Source organism: Festucalex cinctus, chromosome 20 (genome assembly GCF_051991245.1).
Source record: "Festucalex cinctus isolate MCC-2025b chromosome 20, RoL_Fcin_1.0, whole genome shotgun sequence".
In the NCBI taxonomy this organism is placed as follows: domain Eukaryota; kingdom Metazoa; phylum Chordata; class Actinopteri; order Syngnathiformes; family Syngnathidae; genus Festucalex; species Festucalex cinctus.
This window is the reverse complement of record NC_135430.1, coordinates 8,422,705-8,446,988: the sequence shown is the minus strand read 5'-3', so window position 1 is coordinate 8,446,988 and position 24,284 is coordinate 8,422,705. Positions and strand designations below refer to the sequence as shown.

The window sequence follows — 24,284 nt, the reverse complement described above, 5'->3', positions numbered from 1 at the left end:
TTTTATATCATGTATTTGTAGGATTTCAACATGGGTATATGAATCCAATAAATGGGATAAGATCGAGTTTTTGTGGTGTGTGAAACTGGCCGAGTGGTTTGCAACGAAGGTCTCACATTCGAAAGAGCCGGGTGCGATACCCGGTCCCGTCTGCTTTTATGAGATTATTTCTCAAAGTATAGAAAAACGAGGACGAGAGCGGGGATCGAACGCTGTACCATCAGTACGGGAGCCGCTGTCTTATTTCATCTGCCATCTATTCATAGAGGTCTCAGCAAAATGTAATGAAAGTGATGTCGCGAACCAGTCATTCCAGGCTGATGTTATTCCAGTCCACCACAGGAGGGCAGTATTGCATCATATCTCAGTTGCTGCTCCTTGAAACTTTCACCACGAATTTGTTTGACTCGAACAGTGGAATCCACACACACGAATTGTCGTCGATGTTTCTTCTTATTTGTTGAACTATAGTTCCTTGGCGGCTGTAATGATGCGTGTCTTACACCCCTAGAAAAAATTGTTTTGTTTTTTTCTTTTTAAAATGACCATGTATATAGGAAGGTGTTTTTTGTTGTTGTTGGTTTTTAAACGGTCATGTATAGTAAGGCGCTTTTTTTTTTTTTTAATGACCATGTACAGCGACCCTTGTGAGGGATAAGCGGTCAAGAAAATGGATGGATGGATGGATGACCATATATAGTAAGGTGTATGATTTTTTAATTTATTATTATTATTATTATTATTTCAAACGACCATGTATAGTAAGGCGTTTTTTTTTTTTTTTTGAACGACCATGTATAGTAAGGCGTTTTATTTTATTTTATTTATTTTTTTAAATGACCGTAAGGCGTTTATTTATTAATTAATTAATTTATTTATTAAAACGACCATGTATAGTAAGGTGTTTTTTTTGTTTGTTTGTTTAACGACCAGGCGTTTTATTTATTTATTTATTTATTTATTTATGTATTTATTTAAAAAAAAAAACGACCATATATAGTAAGGCGTCTACTTATTTGTTTATTTATTTTAAAAAACAACCATATATAGTAAGGCTTTTTTTTTTTTTTACGATCAAGTATAGTAAGGCGTTTTATTGTTTATTTTATTTTTTAAAAACGACCTTGTATAGTAAGGCATTTTATCATTTTATTTATTTACTTATTTATTTATTTATTTTTTTTAACGACCATGTATAGTAAGGCGTTTTTTTTGTTTGTTTTGTTTTTTTCCTTTAAACCACCATGTATAGTAAGTTTTTTTTTTTTGTTATTTTTTAAACGAACATGTATATTAAGGTGTTTTATTTATTTATTTATTTATTTACTTGTTTTTAAAGACGACCATGTATAGTAAGCGTTTTTGTTTTGTTTTTTGTTTTAAACGACCATGTAGAGTAAGGCGTTTTTTGTTTTTTTTTTAAAAACGACTATCGACTATGTATAATAAGGCGTTTTGTTTTGTTTTTGAATTATTTATTTTAAAAACGACCATGTATAGTAAGGCGTTTTTGTTTTTTGTTTTTTTAAACGACCATGTATAGTAAGGCCTTTTTTTTTTTTTTTTAAACGACTATGTATAGTAAGGCGTTTTTTTTCTTTGTTTTGTTTTTAAACGACCATGTATAGTAAGGCGTTTTTTTTGTTGTTGTTTATTTAAATGACCGTGTATAGTAAGGCTTTTTTTTTTTTTTTTTTACGACCATGTATACTGAGGCATTTTTTTTTAAACGACCATGTATAGTAAGGCGTTTTTTTTTTTTTTTGAACGACCATGTATAGTAAGGATTTTTTTTTTTTTTTTAAACGACTATGTATAGTAAGGCGTTTTTTTTTTGTTTTTTTTAAACGACCATGTATAGTAAGGCGTTTTTTTTTTGTTTTTTTTAAACGGCCATGTATAGTAAGGCGTTTTATTTATTTATTTATTTTTTTAAACGACCATGTATAGTAAGGCGTTTTTTTTGTTGTTGTTTATTTAAATGACCGTGTATAGTAAGGCTTTTTTTTTTTTTTTTTTACGACCATGTATACTGAGGCATTTTTTTTTAAACGACCATGTATAGTAAGGCGTTTTTTTTTTTTTTTGAACGACCATGTATAGTAAGGATTTTTTTTTTTTTTTTAAACGACTATGTATAGTAAGGCGTTTTTTTTTTTTTTTTTTTAAACGACCATGTATAGTAAGGCGTTTTTTTTTTGTTTTTTTTAAACGGCCATGTATAGTAAGGCGTTTTATTTATTTATTTATTTATTTATTTATTTTTAAACGACCATGTATAGTAAGGCGTTTATTTATTTATTATTTTTAAAAATGACTATGCATAGTAAGGCGTTTTTTTTTTTTTTTTAAACGACCATGTATAGTAAGGCCTTTTTTTTTTTTTTTAAACGACTATGTATAGTAAGGCGTTTTATTTATTTATTTTAAAAACGACCATGTATAGTAAGGCCTTTTTTTTTTTTTTTAAACGACTATGTATAGTAAGGCGTTTTATTTATTTATTTATTTTTTTAAACGACCATGTATAGTAAGGCGTTTTTTTTGTTGTTGTTTATTTAAATGACCGTGTATAGTAAGGCATTTTTTTTTTTTTTTTTACGACCATGTATACTGAGGCATTTTTTTTTAAACGACCATGTATAGTAAGGCGTTTTTTTTTTTTTTTGAACGACCATGTATAGTAAGGATTTTTTTTTTTTTTTTAACGACCATGTATAGTAAGGCGTTTATTTATTAATGTATTTATTTATTTATTAAAACGACCATGTATAGTAAGGTGTTTTTTTTTTGTTTGTTTAACGACCAGGCGTTTTATTTATTTATTTATTTATTTATTTATTTATTTATTTAAAAAAAAACGACCATATATAGTAAGGCGTCTACTTATTTATTTATTTATTTTAAAAAACAACCATATATAGTAAGGCTTTTTTTTTTTTTTTTTTAACGATCAAGTATACTAAGGCGTTTTATTTTTTATTTTATTTTTTAAAAACGACCTTGTATAGTAAGGCATTTTATCATTTTATTTATTTACTTATTTATTTTTTATTTTTTTTAACAACCATGTATAGTAAGGAGTTTTTTTTGTTTGTTTTGTTTTTTTCCTTTAAACCACCATGTATAGTAAGTTTTTTTTTGTTATTTTTTAAACGAACATGTATATTAAGGTGTTTTATTTATTTATTTATTTACTTGTTTTTAAAGACGACCATGTATAGTAAGCGTTTTTTTTTTTTTTTTTTTTTTTTAAACGACCATGTAGAGTAAGGCGTTTTTTGTTTTTTTTAAAAAAACGACTATCGACTATGTATAATAAGGCGTTTTGTTTTGTTTTTTAATTATTTATTTTAAAAACGACCATGTATAGTAAGGCGTTTTATTTATTTATTTATTTATTTTTAAACGACCATGTATAGTAAGGCGTTTTATTTTTTAACAAAAACGACCATGTATGGTAAGGCGTTTTATTTATTTATTTTAAAAACGACCATGTGTAGTAAGGCATTTTTTTTTGTTTTTTTGTTTTTTTTAAACGACCATGTATACTAAGGCGTTTATTTGTTTATTTATTTTAAAAACGACCATGTATAGTAAGGCGTTTTTTTCTTTGTTTTGTTTTTAAACGACCATGTATAGTAAGGCGTTTTTTTGTTGTTGTTGTTTTTTTTAAATGACCATGTATAGTAAGGCATTTTTTTTTTTTTTTTACGACCATGTATACTGAGGCATTTTTTTTTGTTTTGTTTTGTTTAAAAAAAAACAAAAAACAACCATGTATATTAAGTTTTTTTTTTTAAACGACCATGTATAGTAAGGCGTTTTATGTATTTATTTATTTATTTATTTATTTATTTTAAATGACCAAGTATAGTAAGGCGTTTTATTTATTAATTTATTTACTTGTTTTTAAAGACGACCATGTATAGTAAGCGTTTTTTTTTTTTTTTTTTTTTTTTTAAACGACCATGTAGAGTAAGGCGTTTTTTGTTTTTTTTAAAAAACCGACTATCGACTATGTATAATAAGGCGTTTTGTTTTGTTTTTTAATTATTTATTTTAAAAACGACCATGTATAGTAAGGCGTTTTATTTATTTATTTATTTATTTTTAAACGACCATGTATAGTAAGGCGTTTTATTTTTTAACAAAAACGACCATGTATGGTAAGGCGTTTTATTTATTTATTTTAAAAACGACCATGTGTAGTAAGGCATTTTTTTTTGTTTTTTTTAAACGACCATGTATACTAAGGCGTTTATTTGTTTATTTATTTTAAAAACGACCATGTATAGTAAGGCGTTTTTTTCTTTGTTTTGTTTTTAAACGACCATGTATAGTAAGGCGTTTTTTTGTTGTTGTTGTTTTTTTTAAATGACCATGTATAGTAAGGCATTTTTTTTTTTTTTTTACGACCATGTATACTGAGGCATTTTTGTTTTGTTTTGTTTTGTTTAAAAAAAAACAAAAAACAACCATGTATATTAAGGTTTTTTTTTTAAACGACCATGTATAGTAAGGCGTTTTATGTATTTATTTATTTATTTTAAATGACCAAGTATAGTAAGGCGTTTTATTTATTAATTTATTTATTTATTTAATATTTTAAATGACCATGTATATATGTATGTAAGGTGTTTGTTTTTTTTTTAAACGACCATGCATAGTAAGGGGTTTATTTATTTATTTATTTATTTTAAAAAAATGACTATGCATAGTAAGACTTTTTTTAATTTTTTTAATTTATTTTAAAAACGACCATGTATAGTAAGGCATTTTTTTTATTTTATTTTTTTTAAACGACCATGGAGTAAGGCATTTATTTTTTTTGTTTTGTTTTGTTTTTTTAAACGACCATGTATAGTAAGGCATTTTTTTTTTTTTTTTTTTTTTTTTTTTTTAACGACCATGTATAGTAAGGCGTTTTTTTTTTAATGACCATGTATAGTAAGGCGTTTTATTTAGTTATTTATTATTTATTTCTTTTTTTAAACGACCATGTAGTATAGTAAGGCGTTTATTTATTTATTTATTTTAAAAACGACCATGTATAGTAAGGCGGGGTTTTTTTGTTTTGTTTTCTTTGTTTTTTTGTTTTTTTTTTTAAAAAACGACCATGTAAAGTAAGGGGTTTATTTATTTATTTATTTAAAAAAATGACTATGCATAGTAAGACTTTTTTTTTTAAAGTTTTTTATTTTAAAAACGAACATGTATAGTAAGGCATTTTTTTTTTTTTTTTTTTTAAACGACCGTGTATAGTAAGGCATTTATTTATTTATTTATTTTTGTTTTGTTTTTTTAAACGACCATGTATAGTAAGGCTTTTTTTTTTTAAACGACCATGTATAGTAAGGCATTTATTTTTGTTTTGTTTTGTTTTAAAAAAAAAAAACGACCATGTATAGTAAGGCGTTTATTTATTTAAAACGACCGTGTATAGTAAGGCATTTTATTTATTTATTTATTATTTTATTTTTTTAAAAGACCATGTATAGTAAGGCATTTATTTATTTTTTGTTTTGTTTTAAAAAAAAAAAAACCCGACCATGTATAGTAAGGCGTTTTATTTAGTTATTTATTATTTATTTCTTTTTTTAAATGACCATGTAGTATAGTAAGGCGTTTATTTATTTATTTATTTTAAAAACGACCATGTATAGTAAGGCGGGTTTTTTTTGTTTTGTTTTCTTTGTTTTTTTGTTTAAAAAAAAAAAACGACCATGTAAAGTAAGGGGTTTATTTATTTATTTATTTAAAAAAATGACTATGCATAGTAAGACTTTTTTTTTTTTTAAGTTTTTTATTTTAAAAACGAACATGTATAGTAAGGCATTTTTTTTATTTTTTATTTTTTAAACGACCGTGTATAGTAAGGCGTTTATTTTTTATTTTTGTTTTGTTTTTTTAAACGACCGTGTATAGTAAGGCATTTATTTATTTATTTTTGTTTTGTTTTTTTAAACGACCATGTATAGTAAGGCATTTATTTTTTATTTTTTGTTTTGTTTAAAAAAAAAAAAAATGACCATGTATAGTAAGGCGTTTATTTATTTAAAACGACCGTGTATAGTAAGGCGTTTTTTTTTGTTTTGTTTTTTTTAAACGACCATGTATAGTAAGGCATTTTATTTATTTATTTAGGTATTTATTATTATTATTTTTTAAAAGACCATGTATAGTAAGGCATTTATTTATTTTTTGTTTTGTTTAAAAAAAAAAAAATGACCATGTATAGTAAGGCGTTTTTATTTATTTATTTATTTATTTATTTATTTTAAAAAGACCATGTATAGTAAGGCGGGTTTTTTTGGTTTGTTTTTTAAACGACCATGTATAGTAAGGCGTTTTATTTATTTATTTATTTATTTATTTATTTATTTATTTTAAAAAACAACCATATATAGTAAGGCTTTTTTTTTTTTTTTTTTAACGATCAAGTATACTAAGGCGTTTTATTTTTTATTTTATTTTTTAAAAACGACCTTGTATAGTAAGGCATTTTATCATTTTATTTATTTACTTATTTATTTTTTATTTTTTTTAACAACCATGTATAGTAAGGAGTTTTTTTCCTTTAAACCACCATGTATAGTAAGTTTTTTTTTGTTATTTTTTAAACGAACATGTATATTAAGGTGTTTTATTTATTTATTTATTTACTTGTTTTTAAAGACGACCATGTATAGTAAGCGTTTTTTTTTTTTTTTTTTTTTTTTTAAACGACCATGTAGAGTAAGGCGTTTTTTGTTTTTTTTTAAAAAACGACTATCGACTATGTATAATAAGGCGTTTTGTTTTGTTTTTTAATTATTTATTTTAAAAACGACCATGTATAGTAAGGCGTTTTATTTATTTATTTATTTATTTTTAAACGACCATGTATAGTAAGGCGTTTTATTTTTTAACAAAAACGACCATGTATGGTAAGGCGTTTTATTTATTTATTTTAAAAACGACCATGTGTAGTAAGGCATTTTTTTTTGTTTTTTTGTTTTTTTTAAACGACCATGTATACTAAGGCGTTTATTTGTTTATTTATTTTAAAAACGACCATGTATAGTAAGGCGTTTTTTTCTTTGTTTTGTTTTTAAACGACCATGTATAGTAAGGCGTTTTTTTGTTGTTGTTGTTTTTTTTAAATGACCATGTATAGTAAGGCATTTTTTTTTTTTTTTACGACCATGTATACTGAGGCATTTTTTTTTTGTTTTGTTTTGTTTAAAAAAAAACAAAAAACAACCATGTATATTAAGTTTTTTTTTTTAAACGACCATGTATAGTAAGGCGTTTTATGTATTTATTTATTTATTTATTTATTTATTTTAAATGACCAAGTATAGTAAGGCGTTTTATTTATTAATTTATTTATTTATTTAATATTTTAAATGACCATGTATATATGTATGTAAGGTGTTTTTTTTTTTTTTAAACGACCATGCATAGTAAGGGGTTTATTTATTTATTTATTTATTTATTTAAAAAAATGACTATGCATAGTAAGACTTTTTTTAATTTTTTTAATTTATTTTAAAAACGACCATGTATAGTAAGGCATTTTTTTTATTTTATTTTTTTTAAACGACCATGGAGTAAGGCATTTATTTTTTTTGTTTTGTTTTTTTTTTTTAAACGACCATGTATAGTAAGGCATTTTTTATTTATTTATTTATTTTTTAAAAACGACCATGTATAGTAAGGTTTTTTTTGTTTTTTTTTAAACGACCATGTATAGTAAGGCGTTTTTTTTTAATGACCATGTATAGTAAGGCGTTTTATTTAGTTATTTATTATTTATTTCTTTTTTTAAACGACCATGTAGTATAGTAAGGCGTTTATTTATTTATTTATTTTAAAAACGACCATGTATAGTAAGGCGGGGTTTTTTTGTTTTGTTTTCTTTGTTTTTTTGTTTTTTTTTAAAAAAAACGACCATGTAAAGTAAGGGGTTTATTTATTTATTTATTTAAAAAAATGACTATGCATAGTAAGACTTTTTTTTTTTAAAGTTTTTTATTTTAAAAACGAACATGTATAGTAAGGCTTTTTTTTTTTTAAACGACCATGTATAGTAAGGCATTTATTTTTTTGTTTTGTTTTGTTTTAAAAAAAAAAACGACCATGTATAGTAAGGCGTTTATTTATTTAAAACGACCGTGTATAGTAAGGCATTTTATTTATTTATTTATTATTTTATTTTTTTAAACGACCATGTATAGTAAGGCGTTTTATTTAGTTATTTATTATTTATTTCTTTTTTTAAATGACCATGTAGTATAGTAAGGCGTTTATTTATTTATTTATTTTAAAAACGACCATGTATAGTAAGGCGGGGTTTTTTTTGTTTTGTTTTCTTTGTTTTTTTGTTTTTAAAAAAAAAACGACCATGTAAAGTAAGGGGTTTATTTATTTATTTATTTTTGTTTTGTTTTTTTAAACGACCATGTATAGTAAGGCTTTTTTTTTTTTAAACGACCATGTATAGTAAGGCATTTATTTTTTTGTTTTGTTTTGTTTTAAAAAAAAAAACGACCATGTATAGTAAGGCGTTTATTTATTTAAAACGACCGTGTATAGTAAGGCATTTTATTTATTTATTTATTATTTTATTTTTTTAAACGACCATGTATAGTAAGGCGTTTTATTTAGTTATTTATTATTTATTTCTTTTTTTAAACGACCATGTAGTATAGTAAGGCGTTTATTTATTTATTTATTTTAAAAACGACCATGTATAGTAAGGCGGGGTTTTTTTTGTTTTGTTTTCTTTGTTTTTTTGTTTTTAAAAAAAAAACGACCATGTAAAGTAAGGGGTTTATTTATTTATTTATTTAAAAAAATGACTATGCATAGTAAGACTTTTTTTTTTTTTTAAGTTTTTTATTTTAAAAACGAACATGTATAGTAAGGCATTTTTTTTATTTTTTATTTTTTAAACGACCGTGTATAGTAAGGCATTTATTTATTTATTTTTGTTTTGTTTTTTTAAACGACCATGTATAGTAAGGCATTTATTTATTTATTTTTGTTTTGTTTAAAAAAAAAAAAATGACCATGTATAGTAAGGCGTTTATTTATTTAAAACGACCGTGTATAGTAAGGCGTTTTTTTTTTTTTTGTTTTTTTTAAACGACCATGTATAGTAAGGCATTTTATTTATTTATTTATGTATTTATTATTATTATTTTTTAAAAGACCATGTATAGTAAGGCTTTTTTTTTTTTTTAACGACCATGTATAGTAAGGCATTTATTTATTTTTTGTTTTGTTTTAAAAAAAAGAAATGACCATGTATAGTAAGGCGTTTTTATTTATTTATTTATTTATTTTAAAAAGACCATGTATAGTAAGGCGGGTTTTTTTGGTTTGTTTTTTAAACGACCATGTATAGTAAGGCGTTTTATTTATTTATTTATTTATTTATTTTTAAACGACCATGTATAGTAAGGTGTTTTTTTCTTTGTTTTGTTTTTAAACGAGCATGTATAGTAAGGGGTTTATTTATTTATTTAAAAAAATGACTATGCATAGTAAGACTTTTTTTTAATTTTTTTTTAATTTATTTTAAAAACGTCCATGTATAGTAAGGCGTTTTTTTTTTTTTTGTGTGTTTTGTTTTTTTCCTTTAAACCACCATGTATAGTAAGGCATTTTTTGTTGTTCTTTTTTTAAACGACCATGTATAGTAAGGCGTTTATTTATTTATTTTTAAAAAGACCATGTATAATAAGGCGTATTTTTTCTTTGTTTTGTTTTTAAACGACCATGTATAGTAAGGCGTTTTTTTTGTTGTTGTTTATTTAAATGACCGTGTATAGTAAGGCTTTTTTTTTTTTTTTTTTTACGACCATGTATACTGAGGCATTTTTTTTTAAACGACCATGTATAGTAAGGCGTTTTTTTTTTTTTTTGAACGACCATGTATAGTAAGGATTTTTTTTTTTTTTTTTAAACGACTATGTATAGTAAGGCGTTTTTTTTTTGTTTTTTTTAAACGACCATGTATAGTAAGGCGTTTTTTTTTTGTTTTTTTTAAACGGCCATGTATAGTAAGGCGTTTTATTTATTTATTTATTTATTTATTTATTTTTAAACGACCATGTATAGTAAGGCGTTTATTTATTTATTATTTTTTAAAATGACTATGCATAGTAAGGCGTTTTTTTTTTTTTTTAAACGACCATGTATAGTAAGGCCTTTTTTTTTTTTTTTTTAAACGACTATGTATAGTAAGGCGTTTTATTTATTTATTTTAAAAACGACCATGTATAGTAAGGCCTTTTTTTTTTTTTTAAACGACTATGTATAGTAAGGCGTTTTATTTATTTATTTATTTTTTTAAACGACCATGTATAGTAAGGCGTTTTTTTTGTTGTTGTTTATTTAAATGACCGTGTATAGTAAGGCATTTTTTTTTTTTTTTTACGACCATGTATACTGAGGCATTTTTTTTTAAACGACCATGTATAGTAAGGCGTTTTTTTTTTTTTTGAACGACCATGTATAGTAAGGATTTTTTTTTTTTTTTTAACGACCATGTATAGTAAGGCGTTTATTTATTAATGTATTTATTTATTTATTAAAACGACCATGTATAGTAAGGTGTTTTTTTTTTGTTTGTTTAACGACCAGGCGTTTTATTTATTTATTTATTTATTTATTTATTTATTTATTTTAAAAAAACGACCATATATAGTAAGGCGTCTACTTATTTATTTATTTATTTTAAAAAACAACCATATATAGTAAGGCTTTTTTTTTTTTTTTTTTAACGATCAAGTATACTAAGGCGTTTTATTTTTTATTTTATTTTTTAAAAACGACCTTGTATAGTAAGGCATTTTATCATTTTATTTATTTACTTATTTATTTTTTATTTTTTTTAACAACCATGTATAGTAAGGAGTTTTTTTTGTTTGTTTTGTTTTTTCCTTTAAACCACCATGTATAGTAAGTTTTTTTTTGTTATTTTTTAAACGAACATGTATATTAAGGTGTTTTATTTATTTATTTATTTACTTGTTTTTAAAGACGACCATGTATAGTAAGCGTTTTTTTTTTTTTTTTTTTAAACGACCATGTAGAGTAAGGCGTTTTTTGTTTTTTTTAAAAAAACGACTATCGACTATGTATAATAAGGCGTTTTGTTTTGTTTTTTAATTATTTATTTTAAAAACGACCATGTATAGTAAGGCGTTTTATTTATTTATTTATTTATTTTTAAACGACCATGTATAGTAAGGCGTTTTATTTTTTAACAAAAACGACCATGTATGGTAAGGCGTTTTATTTATTTATTTTAAAAACGACCATGTGTAGTAAGGCATTTTTTTTTGTTTTTTTGTTTTTTTTAAACGACCATGTATACTAAGGCGTTTATTTGTTTATTTATTTTAAAAACGACCATGTATAGTAAGGCGTTTTTTTCTTTGTTTTGTTTTTAAACGACCATGTATAGTAAGGCGTTTTTTTGTTGTTGTTGTTTTTTTTAAATGACCATGTATAGTAAGGCATTTTTTTTTTTTTTTTTACGACCATGTATACTGAGGCATTTTTTTGTTTGTTTTGTTTTGTTTAAAAAAAAACAAAAAACAACCATGTATATTAAGTTTTTTTTTTTAAACGACCATGTATAGTAAGGCGTTTTATGTATTTATTTATTTATTTATTTATTTTAAATGACCAAGTATAGTAAGGCGTTTTATTTATTAATTTATTTATTTATTTAATATTTTAAATGACCATGTATATATGTATGTAAGGTGTTTGTTTTTTTTTTAAACGACCATGCATAGTAAGGGGTTTATTTATTTATTTATTTATTTATTTAAAAAAATGACTATGCATAGTAAGACTTTTTTTAATTTTTTTAATTTATTTTAAAAACGACCATGTATAGTAAGGCATTTTTTTTATTTTATTTTTTTTAAACGACCATGGAGTAAGGCATTTATTTTTTTTGTTTTGTTTTGTTTTTTTAAACGACCATGTATAGTAAGGCATTTTTTTTTTTTTTTTTTTTTTTTTTTTAAACGACCATGTATAGTAAGGCGTTTTTTTTTAATGACCATGTATAGTAAGGCGTTTTATTTAGTTATTTATTATTTATTTCTTTTTTTAAATGACCATGTAGTATAGTAAGGCGTTTATTTATTTATTTATTTTAAAAACGACCATGTATAGTAAGGCGGGTTTTTTTTTTTTTGTTTTCTTTGTTTTTTTGTTTTAAAAAAAAAAACGACCATGTAAAGTAAGGGGTTTATTTATTTATTTATTTAAAAAAATGACTATGCATAGTAAGACTTTTTTTTTTTTTTAAGTTTTTTATTTTAAAAACGAACATGTATAGTAAGGCATTTTTTTTATTTTTTATTTTTTAAACGACCGTGTATAGTAAGGCGTTTATTTTTTATTTTTGTTTTGTTTTTTTAAACGACCGTGTATAGTAAGGCATTTATTTATTTATTTTTGTTTTGTTTTTTTAAACGACCATGTATAGTAAGGCATTTATTTTTTATTTTTTGTTTTGTTTAAAAAAAAAAAAATGACCATGTATAGTAAGGCGTTTATTTATTTAAAACGACCGTGTATAGTAAGGCGTTTTTTTTTGTTTTGTTTTTTTTAAACGACCATGTATAGTAAGGCATTTTATTTATTTATTTAGGTATTTATTATTATTATTTTTTAAAAGACCATGTATAGTAAGGCATTTATTTATTTTTTGTTTTGTTTAAAAAAAAAAAATGACCATGTATAGTAAGGCGTTTTTATTTATTTATTTATTTATTTATTTATTTTAAAAAGACCATGTATAGTAAGGCGGGTTTTTTTGGTTTGTTTTTTAAACGACCATGTATAATAAGGCGTTTTATTTATTTATTTATTTATTTATTTTTTTAAACGACCATGTATACTAAGGCGTTTATTTGTTTATTTATTTTAAAAACGACCATGTATAGTAAGGTGTTTTTTTCTTTGTTTTGTTTTTAAACGAGCATGTATAGTAAGGCGTTTTTTTTTTTAAACGACCATGTATAGTAAGGGGTTTATTTATTTATTTAAAAAAATGACTATGCATAGTAAGACTTTTTTTTATTTTTTTTTTATTTTTTTTAAAAACGTCCATGTATAGTAAGGCGTTTTTTTTTTTTGTTTGTTTTGTTTTTTTCCTTTAAACCACCATGTATAGTAAGTTTTTTGTTTTTGTTTTTTTTAAATGACCATGTATAGTAAGGCATTTTTTGTTTTTTGTTTTTTAAACGACCATGTATAGTAAGGCGTTTATTTATTTATTTTTAAAAAGACCATGTATAGTAAGGCGTTTTTTTTTGGGGGGGGGGGGGGGGGGTTGTAAACGACTATGTATAATAAGGCGGGGTTTTAAAAAAAAATTATTTATTTTAAAAACGACCATGTATAGTAAGGCGTTTTATTTTTTAACAAAAACGACCATGTATGGTAAGGCGTTTTATTTATTTATTTTAAAAACGACCATGTGTAGTAAGGCATTTTTTTTTGTTTTTTTGTTTTTTTTAAACGACCATGTATACTAAGGCGTTTATTTGTTTATTTATTTTAAAAACGACCATGTATAGTAAGGCGTTTTTTTCTTTGTTTTGTTTTTAAACGACCATGTATAGTAAGGCGTTTTTTTGTTGTTGTTTTTTTTAAATGACCATGTATAGTAAGGCATTTTATTTTATTTTTTACGACCATGTATACTGAGGCATTTTTTTTTGTTTTGTTTTGTTTAAAAAAAAACAAAAAACAACCATGTATATTAAGGTTTTTTTTTAAACGACCATGTATAGTAAGGCGTTTTATGTATTTATTTATTTATTTATTTATTTATTTTAAATGACCAAGTATAGTAAGGCGTTTTATTTATTAATTTATTTATTTATTTAATATTTTAAATGACCATGTATATATGTATGTAAGGTGTTTTTGTTTTTTTTTAAACGACCATGCATAGTAAGGGGTTTATTTATTTATTTATTTATTTAAAAAAATGACTATGCATAGTAAGACTTTTTTTAATTTTTTTAATTTATTTTAAAAACGACCATGTATAGTAAGGCATTTTTTTTATTTTATTTTTTTTAAACGACCATGGAGTAAGGCATTTATTTTTTTTGTTTTGTTTTGTTTTTTTAAACGACCATGTATAGTAAGGCATTTTTTATTTATTTATTTTTTTTTTTTAAACGACCATGTATAGTAAGGTTTTTTTGTTTTTTTTTAAACGACCATGTATAGTAAGGCGTTTTTTTTTAATGACCATGTATAGTAAGGCGTTTATTTATTTATTTATTTTAAAAACGACCATGTATAGTAAGGCGGGGTTTTTTTGTTTTGTTTTCTTTGTTTGTTTGTTTTTTTTTTTTAAAACGACCATGTAAAGTAAGGGGTTTATTTATTTATTTATTTAAAAAAATGACTATGCATAGTAAGACTTTTTTTTTTTAAAGTTTTTTATTTTAAAAACGAACATGTATAGTAAGGCTTTTTTTTTTTTAAACGACCATGTATAGTAAGGCATTTATTTTTTTGTTTTGTTTTGTTTTAAAAAAAAAAAACGACCATGTATAGTAAGGCGTTTATTTATTTAAAACGACCGTGTATAGTAAGGCATTTTATTTATTTATTTATTATTTTATTTTTTTAAACGACCATGTATAGTAAGGCGTTTTATTTAGTTATTTATTATTTATTTCTTTTTTTAAATGACCATGTAGTATAGTAAGGCGTTTATTTATTTATTTATTTTAAAAACGACCATGTATAGTAAGGCGGGGGTTTTTTTGTTTTGTTTTCTTTGTTTTTTTGTTTTTAAAAAAAAAACGACCATGTAAAGTAAGGGGTTTATTTATTTATTTATTTTTGTTTTGTTTTTTTAAACGACCATGTATAGTAAGGCTTTTTTTTTTTTAAACGACCATGTATAGTAAGGCATTTATTTTTTTGTTTTGTTTTGTTTTAAAAAAAAAAAACGACCATGTATAGTAAGGCGTTTATTTATTTAAAACGACCGTGTATAGTAAGGCATTTTATTTATTTATTTATTATTTTATTTTTTTAAACGACCATGTATAGTAAGGCGTTTTATTTAGTTATTTATTCTTTATTTCTTTTTTTAAACGACCATGTAGTATAGTAAGGCGTTTATTTATTTATTTATTTTAAAAACGACCATGTATAGTAAGGCGGGGTTTTTTTTGTTTTGTTTTCTTTGTTTTTTTGTTTTTAAAAAAAAAACGACCATGTAAAGTAAAGGGTTTATTTATTTATTTATTTAAAAAAATGACTATGCATAGTAAGACTTTTTTTTTTTTTTTTAAGTTTTTTATTTTAAAAACGAACATGTATAGTAAGGCATTTTTTTTATTTTTTATTTTTTAAACGACCGTGTATAGTAAGGCATTTATTTATTTATTTTTGTTTTGTTTTTTTAAACGACCATGTATAGTAAGGCATTTATTTATTTATTTTTGTTTTGTTTAAAAAAAAAAAAATGACCATGTATAGTAAGGCGTTTATTTATTTAAAACGACCGTGTATAGTAAGGCGTTTTTTTTTGTTTTGTTTTTTTTAAACGACCATGTATAGTAAGGCATTTTATTTATTTATTTATGTATTTATTATTATTATTTTTTAAAAGACCATGTATAGTAAGGCTTTTTTTTTTTTTTTTAACGACCATGTATAGTAAGGCGTTTTTATTTATTTATTTATTTATTTTAAAAAGACCATGTATAGTAAGGCGGGTTTTTTTGGTTTGTTTTTTAAACGACCATGTATAGTAAGGCGTTTTATTTATTTATTTATTTATTTATTTTTAAACGACCATGTATAGTAAGGTGTTTTTTTCTTTGTTTTGTTTTTAAACGAGCATGTATAGTAAGGGGTTTATTTATTTATTTAAAAAAATGACTATGCATAGTAAGACTTTTTTTTAATTTTTTTTTAATTTATTTTAAAAACGTCCATGTATAGTAAGGCGTTTTTTTTTTTTTTGTGTGTTTTGTTTTTTTCCTTTAAACCACCATGTATAGTAAGGCATTTTTTGTTGTTCTTTTTTTAAACGACCATGTATAGTAAGGCGTTTATTTATTTATTTTTAAAAAGACCATGTATAATAAGGCGTATTTTTTTGGGGGGGGGTTGTAAACGACTATGTATAATAAGGCGGGGTTTTTAAAAAAAATTATTTATTTTAAAAACGACCATGTATAGTAAGGCTTTTTTTTTTTTTTTAAACGACCATGTATAGTAAGGCGTTTTATTTATTTATTTATTTATTTATTTTTAAACGACCATGTATACTAAGGCGTTTATTTGTTTATTTATTTTAAAATCGACCATGTATAGTAAGGTGTTTTTTTCTTTGTTTTGTTTTTAAACGAGCATGTATAGTAAGGCGTTTTTTTTTTTTTAAACGACCATGTATAGTAAGGGGTTTATTTATTTATTTAAAAAAATGACTATGCATAGTAAGACTTTTTTTAAATTTTTTTTTATTTATTTTAAAAACGACCATGTATAGTAAGGCATTTTTTTTCTTTTATTTTTTTAAACGACCATGTATAGTAAGGCATTTATTTGTTTTGTTTTGTTTTTTTAAACGGCCATGTATAGTAAGGCATTTTTTTTTTTTTTTTTACGACCATGTATACTTTGGCATTTTTTTTGTTTTGTTTGGTTTTAAAAAAAAAACGACCATGTATAGTAAGGGTTTTTTTTTTGTTTTTTTTTTTTAAACGACCATGTATAGTAAGGCGTTTTATTTAGTTATTTATTATGTATTTCTTTTTTTAAACGACCATGTAGTATAGTAAGGCGTTTATTTATTTATTTATTTTAAAAACGACCATGTATAGTAAGGCGGGGGTTTTATGTTTTCTTTTCTTTCTTTTTTTTTTTTTTTTTTTTTTAAACGACCATGTAAAGTAAGGGGTTTATTTATTTATTTATTTAAAAAAATGACTATGCATAGTAAGACTTTTTTATTTTTTTTATTTTTTTATTTTAAAAACGACCATGTATATAGTAAGGCATTATTTTTATTTTTCATTTTTTAAACGACCGTGTATAGTAAAGCATTTATTTATTTTATTTTATTTTTTTAAACGACCATGTATAGTAAGGCATTTATTTTTTTGTTTTGTTTTTTAAAAAAAAACGACCATGTATAGTAAGGCGTTTTTATTTATTTATTTAATTTATTTATTTATTTATTTATTTATTTATTTTGAAAAGACCATGTATAGTAAGGCGGGTTTTTTTGTTTTTGTTTTTTTAAACGACCATGTATAGTAAGGCATTTTATGTATTTATTTATTATTTTATTTTTTTAAAATGCCATGTATAGTAAGGCTTTTTTAAATTTTTTTAACGACCATGTATAGTAAGGCATTTATTTTTTTTGTTTTGTTTTGTTTTAAAAAGAAACCGACCATGTATAGTAAGGCGTTTTTATTTATTTATTTTATATATTTATTTATTTAGTTATTTTTTTTAAATGCCATGTATAGTAAGGCGTTTTTTTTTTAAACGACCATGTATAGTAAGGGGTTTATTTATTTATTTAAAAAAATGACTATGCCTAGTAAGACTTTTTTTTTATTTTTTTTTATTTATTTTAAAAACGACCATGTATAGTAAGGCATTTTTTTTTATTTTATTTTTTTAAACGACCATGTATAGTAAGGCATTTATTTGTTTTGTTTTGTTTTTTTAAACGGCCATGTATAGTAAGGCATTTATTTATTTTTTTTGTTTGAAAAAAAAACGACCATGTATAGTAAGGCGTTTTTATTTATTTATTTATTTTATTTATTTATTTATTTTAAAAAGACCATGTATAGTAAGGCGGGTTTTTTTTGTTTTGTTTTTTTAAACGACCATGTATAGTAAGGCATTTTATTTATTTATTTATTTATTTATTTATTTATTTATTTTTATTTAATTTTTTTAAAATGCCATGTATAGTAAGGCTTTTTTTTCTTTTTTTAACGACCATGTATAGTAAGGCATTTATTTTTTTTGTTTTGTTTTAAAAAAAAACCGACCATGTATAGTAAGGCGTTTTTATTTATTCTATATATTTATTTATTTATTTATTTATTTATTTTAAAAAGACCATGTATAGTAAGGCGGGTTTTTTTTGTTTGTTTTTTAAACGACCATGTATAGTAAGGCATTTTATTTATTTATTTATTCATTTTTATTTTTATTTTTAAAAGACCATGTATAGTAAGGCGGGTTTTTTTTGTTTTTTTTTTGTAAACGACTATGTATAGTAAGGCGTTTTTTTGTTTTTTTACGACCATGTATAGTAAGGCATTTTTTTGTTTGTTTTTGTTTTGTTTAAAAAAAAAAAAAACGACCATCTATAGTAAGGCATTTTATTTATTTATTTATTTTATTTATGTATTTTTTTTTTTTTAAAAGACCATGTATTGTAAGGCTTTTTATTTTTTTATTTTTTTTATTTTAAAAACGTCCATGTATAGTAAGGCGTTTTGTTTTGTTTTTTGTTTTTTTTAAACGACCATGTATAGTAAGGCGTTTTTTTGTTTTAATTTTTAGTTTTTTAAACGACAATGTTTAGTATGGCGTTTATTTATTTATTTTAAAAACGACCATGGAGTAAGGCATTTATTTTTTTATTTTTTGTTTTGTTTTTTTAAATGACCATGTATGGTAAGGCGTTTATTTATTTATTTACTTTTTTTTTTTTAAACGACCATGTAAGGCGTTTTTTGTTTTTGTTTTTTTTAACGATCATGTATAGTAAGGCATTTTATTATTTAAAAAAAAAACAAAAAAAACGACCATAGTAAGGCATTATTTATTTATTTATTTATTTATTGACGGCCATGTGTAATAAGCATTATTTTTATTTTTTTAATAAATCAAAAATGACCATCAGGCTATTATGTAAAAAAAAAAAAAAAAGTCACGATGTATTTAAAAAAAAAAAATTCCCTATCAAAAATGACCATGTACACTGTACAGTACAGTAAGGGTTTTAAACACAATAAAAATAACGTGTATATAGTGTTTTTGTATAGTAAGTAAAACAACCATTGAAAAGCTTTCATTTACTTTTTAAAAATATCATGTATAGTAAGGTATTTGTTTTATTATTTTATTTTACTTAAAAAAAAACATGTATAGTAAGTTTTTTTTGTTTTTTTTTAAACAATCATGTGATTAGTTATTTTTCTGTTTTCTGGCTCAGGTTTCTTGCTAAAGTTAAACAAACAGTGAAGCACAATTAATGGTGATTTTTTTTATTGAAGATACAGATATGCAATTTTAAAATGACGCACTATGCGTCTGGCCGCCGGGGCCCCCAATCCCTTCTTGCCTGGGGCCCTTGGAGAATGTTTCTCCGCCACTGTTTACACTTTCAGGTGCCGTTGAAAAGCAGCCGGACAGTCGTTTGGCATGACGTGCTGTTGCCTTCGGGAAAAACACGGCTTTTCTTCTTCATAATAATTACCTTGCAAATGTCCTTACGTCTTTGAAATTAAAAAAAAAAAAAAAAAAAATCTCTCGTCTGATCTGGTGTTGCCTTCAGGAACAGTCCCAAAATCACAGTTTCCTATCAACAACCCCTCGTTAATTTCCCTCCCCCACCCCCCACATTCTTGTGACTTTCTCCAGCCCCCTCCCATACCCAATGATGCATTTTGGTGAAGCAGCATGTGGCTCACTCGCCAAACTTGTGCACTGTGGAGTCCTTGCGACTTTGTCATGCCTCAAACGCACTCATTGGCATCTAATCCCGATCAATGGAGGAAGAGGAAGATGATGAGGAAGAGTGGGTGGGATGTTTGTCATCCTCACCTGAGGAACTGTTGATGTTTTTTTTTGTGTTTTCTTTTGGATGGATGGTTGTTGGTGACTTGGACGTGAGAAGTATGTCGATAACTTAATCGATAGCGGGCGTATGCGTGTGCAGGTGCTCAAAGTTACCAAAGGGGGCGCATTTAAATGACACCATTTGAAGTTTAAAAAAATAATAATAATAATAACAAAAAGCCCTTTAGTGCTCATGAAAAGAAGAACTTTGACTTTAGTGATGGATTCAAACGAGTCGGCTTTTATGAGCTCATCACAACCTGCGGGACAAAAGATTGGCCTCGTGTTAAATTATTCACACGCACACGTACACAAAAGAAAATTAAAGTAGACAGCATTTCATATTTTCTTGCTCTCCGCGTTTAACTCGGCGAGTGAAAACATGACGTCTTTTTTTTTTTCGTCTCCCAAAAGCGTCATAGTGGTCAACCTTGGGTCGTTATGATCCATGCGTGGTATGATCATCATCATAATAATAATATTAATAATGAGAAGAAGCCATGCTGCACATTGATGTCAAGGGAAGAAAAGACAAATTCCCGTGTGGATTATTCTTTGAAGCTACAACAAAAGGAGCCAAAAAAAAAAAATATATATATATATATATATATATATATCACTCCTGGGATTGTCTTGCATTCTTTTACATCAGCCCGATTCCATTTTAAAAGGGACTTTTTCACAGAGGTCCAGCAAAATCACCGTATGGGAGCCCAAAATAGCCAATAGGTTGCACTCGCCTTTCACATATCACCCAACAAAAAAGGAAATTGTCACATCTGTAGCTTTTTACACAGAGATCCAACAAAAATTGATGCAACAAACAGCTTGGCATGCATCCACCTTTGCAGTTCATACAGAACCCAGCCAAGGCAGGACATTGTTGGAGCCTCTTTTACACAGATACCCCGCAAACAGCTGAAATTGTGCTCAAAGTGGAAGGCAGCTAAATTGAAGATCCAACATTTATGCTTCTTTTACACAGAGACCAGCAAAAGAGACGTTTCCCTTTCACTCAAACCTAGCATAGACAAGATATTGCCACGGCGGCCACTTTTACACAGAGATCCAGCAAAATTGAGATACAATTTGAAGATCCAACATTTACACTTCTATGCTTTTCACACAGAACCCAGAAAAAGTAGCATTTTGCATTTATATGCCTTTCACACAGAGATTGGCAAAGGCAGGATTGCCACAACTTTTGCCTTTATTTACACATAGATCCAGAAAATTTGAAATAAAATTTGAAGAACCAACATTTACGCAGGGTGCATTTCACACAGAACCCTGTAGAATCCAAAATTTGCCACCTGTTATACAAAGAGATCTAGCAGAAATAGTTGCACTAGAGCAGAAAATTGCTTATGGGCTAAATTTGCGTTCCATGCAGAACCCAGCAAAGCCTGTCATACAGAACCCAGACAAGGCACGACATTGTTGGAGCCCCTTTTACACAGATATCCTGCAAACAGCTGAAATTGTGCTCAAGGTGGAAGGAAGCTAAATTGATGATCCAAAACATTTATGCTTCTTTTACACAGAGACCAGCAAGAGACATTTCCCTTTCACGCAAAACTAGCAAAGATTGGATATTGCCACGGCAGCAACTTTTATACAGAGGTCCAACAAAAATTGAGATACAATTTGAAGATCCAACGTTTACACTTCTATGCTTTTCACACAGAACCCAGAAAAAGTAGCATTTTGCATTTATATGCCTTTCACACAGAGATTGGCAAAGGCAGGATTGCCACAACTTTAGCCTTTATTTACACATAGATCCGGAAAATTTGAAATAAAATTTGAAGAACCAACATTTACGCAGGGTGCTTTTCACACAGAACCCTGCAAAATCAAAATTTTGCAACCAGTTATACAAAGAGATCCAGCAGAAATAGTTGCACTGGAGCAGAAAATTGCTAATGGGCTACATTTGCGTTCCACGCAGAACCCAGCAAAGCCAGTCTGTTTTAAACACATACAACCGACAGCCACAATTGTCGTTTTTTTTTTTTTTTTTCCAGCAAAATTGTTACTCATACATTTATCCATTTTTGTCTTTCGCACAAAACCCAGCCTAAGCTGTAGCTTCTTCAAGACATGGATCTTCCACAAAACACACATTTGCCTTTCACACAGAGCCCAGTAAAGTCACGATGACCCCACTATATCTGCAGCCTCGTTTACACAGAGATCCCCGTACAATTAGTGTAGCAAAGCCAGAACCGGAGTCAACAAGTTATACTTTTGTGCCCGTCACACGGAACCCAGCAAAGGGCAGATAGATGATCATTGCTTATATCGCCTCAGAAACTTTCCAATAAATCCCACCCGCCCCCTTTTTCCTTGATGGAGTATAATAGCAAGGTGGGCGCGTCATCAGGGTCCCACCCGCGCAATCGCGTCGCTTATCCATCTTGCACTGCTGAGTTGGCGCTTTAGCTGACGGACGCTAGCGACGATTTACCGCTAGCTCATAAATCATAGATACGCACACACACACACGCGCGCACATGAGGTCATTATAGTTCACAAAAATGAGTGTTTATAAAACTCATGACAATGATATCAAACGTGCTTTCAAAATTCCGCACTCGACAAATCCGGCAAATTCAAACTAATAGGAAAAGCATATCAACGACGCATCTTCCTATGCAAAAGGCATCCGAGTGACTGGTCACATGGTCCGCCGGTAACCACGGCGACAGGCTCTAGGCCATAATCTAGATAATCCCTCGCCTTGGAATTGTTGATCGTTTTGTTTTAAGACGAGCACATGGGGAAGATGTTTTTTTTTCCCCCCTCCCCAAAAATGATTTTCTACATTTGAAATCCGAGTTTGCGTCGTTTGTTTTGACAAGATGGCATCCATCATATAAACATGATGAAGGAAAAAAAATCCATTCAAGCGCTCATGGATGAAACATGGCCCAAAACAATCATGATCATGTGGAGGCTCGACCTTTGACCTCAACCGTAAATTCAATTTTCAGCCTCCCAATCCAAACCCCAAACTTGTGCTAAACTCAACCCTATTGCTATAAAAACATGGAATCTACCAAAAGAAAGATGAAAGTCTCTTCTTTCATCAGGAAAAAAAAGTATATTTCTATCTGTTTCAATTTAGCAGCAATTAGCATTAGAATATAGCTAAGTTTCATCATTATTCACAAATCTATTTAGAATTGTAATTGAGCTTGTTTTCAACATGGCCCTGGTTGATCTCCTTTGCTGTGCTGCCACCTGCTGGCTGTTTGTGTACTAACTACCATTTCTTCAAACGTTGCATTGGCTGCATCAAAGCCTTCTGTATGCTCTAGCATAAAAAAAAAACAAAAAAAAAACAAAAAAAAACAAAAAAAAACATGATAAACATATAAAAAGTCTTTGGGACACTTAAACATTTAAAATAGAACGTATTTATAAGTTCTTGGGAGCAAATGAGTTAAATCGGAACGCAATTCAAATGGAATTCGGCACACATAACAAGTGATAATGTTCAGATGTTGTAGGAGGCTTTTGTTGACGTTATGATTTTTTGTTTATTTTCATGTTATTTTAATTTAATTGTATTTATTTGCATTTTATTTGTTTATTGTATTTATTAGTGGTGTCAGGCGATTATTTTTTTTTATCATAATTAATCGCATGACTTCAATAGTTAATTCACAATCAATCGCAAATTTTATGCCTGTTCTAAATGTACAATAAAATGCACAAAAAAATATTTTTCCAGTTTTTATACTCTTACCATAAAAGTGGGTAAAAAAAAGTCAAATGAATAGATGAGTAGAAATATGGCTGCATCTTTTAGTCATTGATACAGTAACGTCATAATAATTCACAAAAATTGAGTTAAAAAAAAAAAAAAGACGTGTGATATTGATTTGTGTTGCAGTCAATTTTCTGCCACTAGATGGCAGAATTGCATTTTTAAGACACTGGTGACAGCTCAGTGCATTTTTCTTTTCATATTTTAAGAGCGATTTAATCTTTAACATGAAGTAACATTTTTTAAAATTTCAAAATACAACTTCACCCCAGTCGACAAAAATGTATGCATTAATATATTACATTGATTACTGCTGAAATTTGACCCAAACCGCAACAATGGGCAAGGCCACTTGTCGTGTGGGCGTGATCATGCAAATTAGTCCCACTGTGACATCACAACCAGCAACATTCGCAACAGCAAAAAGCGTTCACCCGATGTGAAGTTGACAGACGCATCATCGATGCGGTGATGTCATCCAGCGGCCAGGGGTTCCATTTCCACTTCTGCGGTGATGTCATCCATCTTCTCACCTAAAAAAAATCAAAAGAAAAAGCAATTAGGAGGGAGTAAATCGTTCACAAGTTCACTGTACTGAAGTCTCAGGAGATTTGAGGGATAATTTTGGTCGCAA

At 26.3% G+C, this 24,284-nt stretch overlaps 1 long non-coding RNA gene across 1 annotated transcript in view; it reads right to left on the bottom strand.

The window, feature by feature from the left end:
* The window catches only part of LOC144009723 (uncharacterized), a 38,904-nt gene that overhangs the window by 2,536 nt on the left and 12,084 nt on the right, over positions 1 to 24,284 (bottom strand). The window contains exon 3 of the long non-coding RNA XR_013281021.1: positions 24,085 to 24,183. This is a non-coding gene — a long non-coding RNA (uncharacterized LOC144009723). The remainder of the gene's footprint in view (positions 1 to 24,084; positions 24,184 to 24,284) is intronic.